Here is a 12,639-nt window from a genome sequence, read left to right on the forward strand (position 1 = left end):
CGATCACCTCCGCAACCACCACCGTCACTCCTTCACCGCCTGTGTATGCCAGTCCCATGGCCAAACCGGCGCCCTTCTCTGGTTCGGCGGAGGATTGCAACGGATTCATTCTGCAATGTTCGCTGGTCCTGGAGATGCAACCGCACCTGTACCCGGATGACCACTCTAAAATTGCATTCATCATTTCTCAGTTAAATGGCAAGGCACTTCGATGGGCAGAAACTCTCTGGTCACAAAAGAACCCTATCACCCAGTCTCTCACCAGTTTCATTGCCCATTTCAAGGAAGTTTTCAGGAAACAGGCATGGGATTCTTCAATTGGTGAGCAATTATATCATTTAAAACAAGGTTCTATGACTGTTAATGAATATGCTCTGCAGTTCCGGACTCTTGCAGCTGCCAGTGGTTGGAACGAGCAGTCATTACTAACCACCTACCGTCAAGGACTAGATCCTCGTGTGCGGTTGCATCTCGCTGCATACGCTTCATCCAACTCTCCATTCACTTCGCCACTCTTATGCAGTCGTGTCTCGAAGAGCACCAGGGCCAGCCACTGTTTCACACATCCCTCCGCCGACCAGAATCCGTCAGCTCTCCAGAACCAGCCAACGAACCCATGCAACTGGACAGCAATCGGCTGACACCGGCTGAGCGGCAGAGGAGGCTGACTCTCAACCTATGTTTATATTGTGGATCCCCTGGGCATATATGCTCCACATGCCCCATTCGTCCTCCTCGTCCCATGGTGAGTGCCATCCTTCCTCCTATGAATAAAATGAAACCACTCACCATTATAGTAAACCTTACTGCTGCTGATATCTCTATTCCAGTCAATGCTCTCCTCAACTCTGGGTCAGCAGGCAACTTCATCTCCGGCGCCCTCTGTCGCCAGCTCAGGCTCAAGACCACAAGTACACCGACCACCTACCAGATCCACTCTATAACTGGGAAGCCCCTCAGCCGAAGACAGGTACAGCATAGCATTGGACCCATTCAACTGCATGTCGGAGTATTACACCTTGAACAACTACATCTGCTGGTTCTGGAGGAATCCACCGCTGACGTGATATTGGGGCGCCCCTGGTTGGAGCAGCACAACCCAGTCATCTCATGGAGAACCGGCGAAATCCTCAAGTGGGGCGATAACTGCTTCCCGAAATGTTTCTCAACCTTACCACTGCCATCTTCTCCACGTTCCAAACATCTATCTGTCTGTGCCACTATTCTATTGAGAGTCCCGTTGAGAAACGTTCCGTGGACATCCCTCCTTGTTACGCCCCCTTCAGTGACGTCTTCTGCCCTAAAAGAGCCTCCAAGCTGCCTCCACACCGGCCATGGGACTGTGCCATCGGTCTGCTTCCAGGTGAGTCAGTGCCCCGTGGGAAGATCTACCCACTATCCTTACCGGAGGAGAAGGCCACGGAGGAATACATCAAGGAGGCTTTGGAGCAAGGTTACATCCGCCTGTCTACTTCCCCTGCTGCTTCGAGGCGAAAAAGGACAGAGGCTTGCGGCCTTGCATTGATTACCGGGCTCTCCAGAAGATCACAGTTAAGTTCCGTTATCCACTTCCTCTCGTCCCAGCTGCGCTAGAACATCTCCGTGGTGCCACTGTCTTCTCCAAGTTGGACCTCCGCAGCGCCTACAACCTCATCCGGGTACGTGAGGGGGGGCGAGTGGAAGACAGCCTTCGTGACCTTGCAGAGGTCCTGCAACGCCTGAGGGAATTCCACCTGTTCCTCAAAGCAGAGAAGTGTTCCTTTCATCAACCCTCAGTGCAGTTCCTTGGCTATAACATCGACAGCAGTGGCATCCGGATGGACGAGGGGAAGGTGGATGCCATCAAGAACTGGCCAACACCTTCCACCATAAAAGAACTCCAACGCTTCCTCGGATTTGCCAATTTCTACCGCCGTTTCATACAGAACTACAGCATCATCTCCAATCCTCTCATCAACCTTCTCCGCAACAGGCCCAAGTCTCGACACCAGCTGCCACTCCAGCACGCCTTCAACACCCTAAAAGAAGCCTTCATTACCGCTCCCCTCCTTGTTCACCCTGACCCAGACAAACCATTCGTCGTGGAGGTAGACACCTCAACCACCGGAGTGGGAGCTTTCCTATCTCAGCAGCAGGGGAATCCCAGTAGACTTCATCCATGTGCCTTCTCCCGCAAACTCAACCCGGCGGAGGTAAACTATGACATCGGCAACAGGGAACTTCTCGCCGTCAAGTTGGCCCTGGAAGAGTGGAGGCATTGGTTGGAGGGTGCTAATCATCCATTCCTAGTGTTAACCGATCACAAGAATCTGGAGTATCTCAGGGACGCAAAGAGACTTAACCCACGACAAGCGCGATGGGCGCTGTTCTTCACTCGATTTAACTTCACCATCTCCTATCGTCCTGGTTCCAAGAATGTCAAGGCGGATGCCCTGTACCGTCTCTACAGTCCTGAAGAAAACACAGAGGAACACGAACCCATCCTGCCTGAGAAACTCATAGTAAGTCCCATCACCTGGTCAGAAGAGACCTTACCCTCCTCCAATGCTTCCACCCGCACTCCGCCGGGTTGTCCACCAGGTTTGCAGGACTCCAGAAAACTACTACCTGTCTCCAGCGTGTGTCCCGTTCTCCCTCTGTGTGCTTCGTCTTCATGTGTGTGCTCCAGGATCCTCTCTGCTTCACATCATCTGCCATTCAACTGCTCACCATCTCTGCAACAAAATGGACAGTATCATTCATCTACTTTCACCATTCACCCGAAGATTCACCTGATACTCACCTGTTTCACTGTTGCTACATCTGGTTGTTCAATAAATACCTTTTACCGTATTCCTGTGTCTCCGACCCTTCTGTGTTGTAACAGTATGAATGCACGACCGAATGCATGGATCCAATATGATGAAATGTATCCGATTTCTTTCTTAAGTTATCTCAACTGTATAGGTTCACTTAAGACTTTATAACCGATAGTATACAAAAAAGTCGAGACGGGGATTTTGAGATTATTTTGTGTGTACGTGTTCGTTCAAGCTCAAGGAGTTGTGAAATAGAGCTCAATTATGTGTTTGCGTGCCATTTGAAAAGAGCCTCTGTGAGCATGTGCACTTTGAGTGTGTGCGCACAGAAAACAAATACTTTGACTGTTGCGATCCCACTGGACTTATGATAGCTGCCTGAATCATAACAAAGCACTGTTCGCCAGAGGAGAACTGGCCCCCTGACTAAGCCTGTTTTTTTTTTTTTTTTTTTTTTCCTCCTGTTTGCCACCTGATGACACCTGTTGGAGTTTGGGTTCCTTGCTGCTGTCGCCTTTGGCTTGCTTAGTTGGGGACACTTGACATTTGATATTCAACAGTGTTTTGATCTGCCGGCATTAACACCATTATATGCGAACTGAACTGAGCTGGATGATATCAATGTTTACTCCAGTGCTGATATAGATAAATTAACTAAATTAATAACTATTGTTTCTTACATCGGAATGAATCAATACTGAATTTACTTAAGATGGATATGCTGACACCATTTTCTTTAAGAGCTGCTGTGCAGCCAAAATGATGTACCAGTTATCACTGTAAAGCTGCTTTGACACAATCTGCATTGTAAAAAGCGCTATATAAATAAAGGTGACTTGACTGACTTAACTTGACTTGATTGCGAAATTTGCCTCTTCTTGGACTTTTTGTTTAAAAACGCTTGAGTGTTTGGTAAGACTTACAAACACATGCAAATAATAAACTTTCACTATATAATGGCTAAATGCAGTTAATCCGCAAATCACATGCGTTCAGAACCATGGGGAACCATTACTAAAGACCAGATAGCATTAAACAAATGTTCTATTAACGTTACTGGAAGGATGTTTGTTTGTAACTTTGAAAGAACCCTGTTGAAAAAACCTAGCATATGCTGGTAAGGTATGTTTTGAAGCATGGAAGCTGGTTTGAGCTGGTTTATTCTGGTCCTAAGCTGGTCCTGAGCTGATCCTAAGCATCTAGCTCCAGCTCAGGACCAGCATTGACCAGCTTAAACCAGCATAAACCAGCTCATGACCAGCTAAGGACCAGCATAAACCAGCTTCCATGCTTCAAAACATACCTAACCAGCATATGCTGTTTTTTTTCAACAGGGAACCTTGACACAATGTTAGCCAAAGTTATGAGAACGTTCCCTGTTAGCTGTGATATATACTGTAAGTGAGCTAATATACAGAAAAAGAAAATGAATAGTTCTGAGTATCATTCTAAAAAATCAATAAATACATTAACAATGTAATGTAAACAGTCATTAATGACTCACCACAGACAGTAACATTGAAGATCGATTCACTGCTGCTGCTGCTGCTGAAGAGCAGTAGTTCATAATCTCCAGAGTCTGTGTCTGTGATGTTCATGATGGTCAGAGATCCAGTCTGATGATCCAGCTTCAGTCTGTCTCTGAATCTCTCAGTGCCATTAATACACTGAACATCTGTACAGATCGAACTGAGATCTCCAGTGATTTGAGCAATGCGAATGCCATTAAAATACCATTTAATATATTCTTGTTGGTTTGTTTTAACATTTGTGTGTAGAGTGACTGAATCTCCCTCCATCACAAACACTGACACTGACTCTCTGTCTGAATAAACACCTGATGCCCCAGAAAAAAGAAAAAAAAAAACATTAGCCAAACAAAAATATGTAGTGCTTTCAAAACATTATTTTCTACAGATCATAAAGATTGTGAGTAGACAAATATGTTCATATTTATAATGTAACAAATAGCAAAAAAACATTGATTTACATATTAACTCATCAGAGGAAAATAATGATCTTCAGCAACTACCCAGCTAACCCAGCTAATGTAAAAAATGTCCAGTTTTCTTGACGTTAGAGGAACATTTTTTTTATAAGGTATGATGTTCCTCAAATGTTCTTTCAACTTAATTTTGATTTAAAATTCAACAAACGTTGATTTGTAACATTTCAAGAACATAAAAATGTCCAGTTTCCTTAATGTTAGTAGAATGTTATTTAAAGGTTATGATGTTCCTGAAACATTCTTTCAATCATTCAAACACCTTCTGTGAACAAACACTGAAAGAAAGAGAAATAAGAACACAAACTACCACTTTCTTCAGCCACAGCCTTAGATGAACTGAAGATAAAAGACATTAAATCTCTGAAGATCTGATTAAACAACTCCACAAACAGCATTACCAGCTTCACTTATTACAAACCAGACTGACTTTATTTCTGTCACACGTCTACAGAACATCTTACTGAGAATTAACAGAGGTTTAGATGTTGATGTCTTATTGAAAATGTTTCGTTTGAGGTCACCATCATGGATATCAATGTTTATTTTAGTTGAGCTCTTGACCCTTGACTTTTGTTGAGATGCTTCTTTATCAGCAATTGCAGTTGTTTTCAAACATTGACAAAGCAGAGAGAACATGACTGTTTTAACATGCCTACATTAATGTGTTTTAAACCACTGCTTTTTTGTTGACTTACGGAATTGAAACATTATTGAAAATTAAACTCAGCTGACGTAATAAAGTTCAGTTGTAACATCATTGTTGCATTTTAGATGCTGACTGTTGATGTCCGTGTGTATAAATAACATTGTTAACTTTGTTTAAAACATGTTTTGTGTCATTTATACACTCACAATGGTGACATGATGTTTTGTTAATTAATTAATTAAATTAATTATTTAGTTAATTAAAATTGTTGTCGAAACCATGAAGCATTTAATTGTTCAGGATTCTTTGATGAATAGAAAGTTCAATGAACAGCATTTATTTGCATGTATTGTCACTGTCACTTTTGTTAAATTTAATGCATCCTTGATGAATAAAAGTATTAATTTCTCTCTCTTTTTTTATCTTACCACAAATGTTTGAATAGTATCATGGTTTCCACAAAAATCTGAAGCAGCACAACTGTTTTCAACACAGATAATAATCAGAAATGTTTCTTGAGTATCAAATCAGCATATCAGAATGATTTCTGAAGATCATGTGACACTGAAGACTGGAGTAATGATGCCAAAAATTCAGCTTTGACCACATATATTATACATTTTACAATATATTCACATAGAAAACAGCTATTTTAAATTGTAATACTATTTCACAATATTACTGTTTTTACTGCATTTTTTGATTAAATAAATCCAGCCTTGGTGAGCAGAAGAGACATATTTCAGTTGTACAATTACAATTGTAATGTTTCTAAACTTTTGGTATTGTATGTTCTGCCTTATTCTGTGATTTTTTTTATTTTTTATTATTTTTTTTTTTTTACATTGTATAAAATCCATGAGAATTTAATGCCCAAGTGTTTGTTCAGCAGTGTATTTACTGTATTTTTCTTTTTAAAACAAGAGAAAAAAATCTATCAATTAGACAAAAGTCAGATAAAAACTGGTATTACACTCAACATTTCTGTCACCCTCACTTGTTCTGTCACCCTCGCTACGCCCCTGAGTGCTGATGTCTATGGACAATCTTACCCAAACCACTTCAGTGTTACAAATGATTTTTATCTCATCTCTTGAGTTTATTACTTCCTTCTCAAATAACATTTCAACTCCAAAAGTAAGCAAAACTACAGAAAAAGCAGTTATTTAAACCACTTTAATGCAGTCATTTGTCTGTTATTAAACCAGACATGTAGATCTGCTTTAAAGAATGATTGAAAGAATGTTTCAGGAACATCATACTAACCTTTAAATAACATTCTACTAACATTAAGGAAACTGGACATGTGTATGTTCTTGGAATGTTACAAATCAACGTTCCTACAATGCTGAATTTTAAATCAAAATTAAGTTGAAAGAACGTTTGAGGAACATTATACCTTATAAAAACGTTCCTGTAACGTCGAGAAAACTGGTCGTTTTTAACGTTCCCAGATCCAACACTGAATATTTGGAGAACGTTCTTATAACAAAACTCTGTTAGCTGATATCATGCAAACCACATTCTGAGTCATATATTGTCCCCTTTCGTTAGACAAATATTTGTGCATTCATACAACCTAGTTTTAATAGACTTTTAGATTTGTATTAACCATAATCGTTTTTATCGATGCTCGGAAGAGAGGCTGTAACAAACTTTGATGTTAAAGATTGCAACTTACCACGATCGGAAAAAAACAAGAACACCGAGAGCCACTTAAAGAGAAGCTTCATTTTCGCCACTTTCTGTTCAGACAAATGCATGCAGATTCTAATCCATAAAAGTGTTCTTCTTTTTTGCTTTTAATGTTAGTTGTAGTCGTAGTTGTTGAATTAAAGGGAAAGTGATAATCTGGAGCTGATGACGTAGTCACAGTTCGTGACGTTTTATTCTGCATGTAAACTCCGCTGTGGTCTGTTTGTAAAACATCGTATAATATAGTTTTATGACATATATATGTCATAAAATTGTCATGATGTATATATTACATTACGTTGGGTTAAGCGTTTTGAATATTAGGCTAATGTTAGGCTGTAAACAGCAATTGGTTATTCTTCGACTCATGACAGTCTGCAAAAGCATCTGCTCATATTTATAACCCTTGCAGAATATGCAACATTTTAATAATTTTAACAAAATAAGGGGGATTATAAAAATTGCATGTTATTTTTATTTAGTACTGCCCTGAATAAGCTATTTCACAAAACAGATGTTTACATACAGACAAAATGACTGAATTTATAAAATTTGTCCCATTCAAAAATGTAGTTGTTTATAGTTGCGATAGTTGTTTGTTAGTCCCTTGTAACAGTTAAAAAAAAAAAAAAAAGGTAATTGCAAAAAGCTGGCGTTAGTAAAAAATAAATCCTTCATTAAATGGTTAGTTCACCCAAAAATGAAATTTCCATCATTAATTACTCACCCTCACGTCGTTCCAAACCCGTAAGATCTTTGTTCATCTTTGGAACAGAAATTAAGATATTTTTGATGAAATCTGAGAGTTTTTTTTTTTTTTTAATCTCCAATAGAAAGCAATGACATTATCACATTTAAGGTCCAGAGAAGTAGTAAAAACATGGTTAAAATAGTCGACGTGACTACAGTGGTTCAACCTTAATGTTATGAAGTGACGAGAATACTTTTTGTGTGCAAAAACAAAACAAAAACGAGTTTATTCAACAATTTTTCTTCTTCCCTGTCAGTCTGTTATGCAGTTGAAAGTTCAGCGCTTTCGTGTTGTACAATGTATCCAATGTACTGTGACAGTGTTACATTTTTAACTGTTTAGAGGAGTGAGAATTAAGGCCTGATGGAGTTCATTTGCATCTGAATTAGACTAACAGTTATCTTAAAGCAACTAGATAACATGTAGTCATCGAAACAAGAAATGAGAACAGTTGTTGAATTACATCACAGTTCAATTAGATTTTGAAAATGGAAGGAATTATCATTAAATACATTGCTAAGCACGGTTCACCTACAATGTTTGACGGGATAGAGAAGACAGATGACGCTTACAAGTGGGCTACATCTCAATTAAAAAATTCCCCCAAAATGCCTAAGAACAAAGAAGGAAAAATTGCTAATGCACTTCAAGCTGTTTTTGCTTCATACAAAGTAACAGAGAGTAGATGAGTTAAAAGCTGAAAATGAGCAACTCAGTGTTGTGGTCATTTCTACAAAAAATTACCTGGCTAGTAAAATGATATGGAAAGAAGAAAAGGTCAGGTTGCAGAATGAGATTGCACTTCTTAGAACTAACAATGACATGCTTAAATCATCTGTGGAAACGTTGGCCAACAATTTGGAGGAAATGAAAGGCAGCTTATGAGATTATGATCAAGAATGGCATAACTGAGAAAAACACCAGACAGGTGTTAGGTGTCACATTGTGTAACACAGTTCCAGAAATGCCAGATTTGCAGGAAGATAGCAATGAAGGTTGGAAAAGAGATTCTCAGTCATTCAGCAGTCAGTACTCTGACTGTATAGTTAGATTTCCAATGGCACCTGTTCATGCTACTACAACTGTGCGTGCTATTGAAGGAAGGGAAGAGCAAATGACCACTACCATGGTCAGAGGATTAAATCTGAATGAATTAGAAACTGTGATTAAGAATATTGGGAAAGTTGATCTTGTCAAAGGAGATCCATTAGTTTTTCTGAAAAACTTGGAGGAATATGCAGAGATTTACCAATTTACAGACAGTGATGCAAGTGTTTTGTTAAGAATGTGCTTGCCTGACACTGTGTCTGGAGCCTTAACTCAGAAAGTAAAGGACAAAACTGCAAATAAGTCAGAGAGGAAACAGGCACTGCTTGAAGTTTTAGGTGTGATGTCAATTAATTGGGATAAAATATCTGAGATGCACATGAGGAAAGAGTAGTACCCAGCAGCGTTTTCAGAACGATTATTTGGAAGTGTTTAAAACTTTCAGTGGCAATTCTGATATTACTAAGAATGATGTCAGTTTTAAGTATGCCTTGTTTAACAAATGTTACCCACTCACTCGTTCTGCTGTGTCAATGTTTGTGACACCTCTCTCTGAATATAATGACATTATTGCTAAAATGACACAGTTTTACAACAATAATGCTAATGCAAATAGTCAAATGAAAGATGCCAAATCTAGACATCCAGTTGCTGCCTTTGGCAGAAGAGAATGTTCTGGATTATCTGATGATTTCCATCATAGAACAAGGAGATTTGAAAGAGTAAATTCAGAAGGTGTTATTCTTTGCTATGTATGTGGAAAAGCTGGTCACATTGCTAGACATTGTCAAGACAATGAGAGACCTCTTCAAAGCTTTTTCTGTCATGAATGTGGAAGGGATGGTCACATTGCAAGGCATTGTTTGGAGAAAAGAAGGAAAGATCAGGAAGTTGTTTGTTTTGCATGTGGAAAGACAGGACACAAGGCAAGACAGTGTCACTTTTTACACAAAATAAAGATGAGCTATTGTGATGAGCTATTGTGATTTGTGATTTTATTGTGATTGTGATTGTGAAATATATATATATATATATATATATATATTTTATGTTCTGTAATTAAACTTCTGATGATTTAAATGTGAAAAGATTCTTGTGCGGTACGGGGAGCAACCTCTTCTTTTTGATTCTTGTTTCAGATATAAGCATTGAGATAGGTAACCTCTTGGAGAAAGATGATTTGGTCGTTTGAAGGACTAGAAGACCAGTTAAACCAGTGGGGACGTACTTAAGAAAAAGGAATTCCTAAAGAATCAGCCCGATTAGCCAGGACTTCTTCAGAGTGATCACTAGAACGGGAAATCCAGAAATTTCCGAACCAGCAAAGATCCATAACTACAGGCCTAAAAAGATCTAGAAACCCTGTGACACACCACAGGATGGATGGAAGCAAAAAAATGCATAGATTGGAACAATTCTTCTAGAAGGACCTGTTTTCCAAATTGAAAAGATTGGACAACAGATACAAGAAACACAGAGAGATCAAACAATTTTTTAGAGATTATGGACAGCAGTCTTTCCACCAAGGTGGAAAACAAGTGGACAAAGGACATACCCACACTAAGAAATGCACAAAAACACAGACTCACTGCACATGACACTAGAATGAGACAAATATATGCATACTTGTATGCAGAAAATGTATTATTGAATGCTGAATGCACACATGTGGATAAAGGATGTCCACACTGAGAAAATGGACAATACATGGCAAAATGAAAAAGCGCTCTCTCTCTCTCTCTCTCTCTCTCTCACACACACACACACACACACACATTATATTGCCTATTGATTTTCGATTCTTTGAGTTAATCAAAACTAAACAATTTGCTATTATTACTGATGCAAAGGAAAGATTTTGAAAGCCACATTATGAAAGCCCAACAAGGCCATGAAAAAAAAAAAAAAGATTTTGGTAAAACAAATGCATGTTGGAGACTTAGCTATTGCCTTTTCTAGTTTAATTTGAGATGTAACCTTTGAAAAACAGCTGTATGTGTATTATTATGTTTAAACGTCAAATTGCAGATAACTCAATGATTACATTAGGACACTCCCACTGGCTGTGATGGTCCTTGAATGTCTTCTCACCCAAACCCAAGAAAATGTTTGTATTTCATATTGCCAAATTTTAGAAGAGTCTCTTTGATAATTCTGCCCAATTGGATGGAGCTGTAACCAGTGTGGAGGAGGTGTCGACCCAATGACAGGTAAGATTCTCCAATGGCCAGTGGAGGACAACCTAAGGCAGGGCTTCACCACCACTGGGCACCTGCCCAATAGGGAAGGGATTTGTAATCTGTGACAAGGGAATGGATGTGATGCTTCTTTTGGGCCAAGAGCATCAAAGGGGGGACTGTAATTGTAGTCTGCCTCGACCTAGATTCCACTCCAATGTATATTTTAGAATGAGCTCATCCCCAAAATGGTATAATTATCACAGAGAAGAAGAAAGTCAACTGTTATATTGTTTATGTACCATTTGGGTTAATCACATCCTGAGCAAATGGTCATCATTTGTAGAATGGTAATGTTTGTGGGACACAGAGAACCATCTCTGATAATGAAGTGTCACAACTTCATTAACAGACAGACCACAGCTGTTACAACAGGAGCGACTTCATTTACATTAAGAGTGGTAAACTCTAACAGGATAAAAGGTTTGAGATTTGGATGTTCTGGGTTTATTCCAATGCTGATAAACCCAAAGTGCTTCAGGTACTTTGTCACTGCTTTGCTGCAACTTCTTCATTAAGATCTTCAATGTCCTCATCATTTTTTCTTAGATGGCCTGAAAGTGAGTTAATGTTCAGCAAATTTATGCATGAAGAATTCATATACTCTGCACAGAAATCTGCTACTGACTGAGAAATGAGGTATCTAATTTACCTGCTCCATCACCAGTATCCGAAATGCAGCAAAGAGGAGGAACAGAGAGATGGGATCTAAGAGAAAGATCGTTCATCAAATAGTGTGTGTAAAGTTGTGTAAGAGTTTGGACCAAGTACCCAGCTAACAGAATTTTTGCCCATATAATCTTTAAGGTATTAGCTTAGTTGTTTAGGTATTAGGTTAGTTGTTTAATCAGATCTTCAGAGATTTAATGTCTTTTATCTTCAGTTCATCTAAGGCTGTGGCTGAAGAAAGTTGTAGTTTGTGTTCTTATTTCTCTTTCTTTCAGTGTTTGTTCACAGCAGGTGTTTGAATGATTGAAAGAAAGTTTCAGGAACATCATACTAACCTTTAAATAACATTCTACTAACATTAAGGAAACTGGACATTTTTAAGTTCTTGGAATCTTACAAATCAACGTTCCTAGAATGTTGAATTTTAAATCAAAATTTAGTTGAAAGAACATTTGAGGAACATTATACCTTATAAAAACGTTCCTCTAACGTCAAGAAAAAGAACCAACACTGAATATTTAGAGAATGTTCTTATAACAAAATTCTGTTAGCTGGGTACAGCATGCTGTTATTATTTATATATCTATTGTCATTTTAAGTGTTCAAGTATAGTCATTGCAGCCTATTTATGAATACTATCACAATGGATTTGAATGCAACGTTTTATGACAAGACAACACAGAGGACCAATGTACCAACCGCAAACTCTTGCCTCTCTCTGTCATTAACTGCTTACAGCTAGCAGCCAAAAAAATCTTTATGTTTGGTGTATTATCTAGTGTTTGTTT

The 12,639-nt window shown here is 38.8% G+C and overlaps 2 protein-coding genes across 2 annotated transcripts in view; one reads left to right on the forward strand and one right to left on the reverse strand.

The window, feature by feature from the left end:
* Positions 1-12,639, forward strand: part of LOC127519796 (SLAM family member 9-like) — a 139,393-nt gene that overhangs the window by 68,235 nt on the left and 58,519 nt on the right. The gene's annotated exons all lie outside the window — the stretch shown is intronic.
* LOC127519786 (carcinoembryonic antigen-related cell adhesion molecule 1-like) overlaps positions 1-12,639 on the reverse strand; it is a 265,873-nt gene that overhangs the window by 67,465 nt on the left and 185,769 nt on the right. The window lies entirely within an intron of this gene.

This window comes from Ctenopharyngodon idella, chromosome 10 (assembly GCF_019924925.1).
Source record: "Ctenopharyngodon idella isolate HZGC_01 chromosome 10, HZGC01, whole genome shotgun sequence".
NCBI lineage: Eukaryota > Metazoa > Chordata > Actinopteri > Cypriniformes > Xenocyprididae > Ctenopharyngodon > Ctenopharyngodon idella.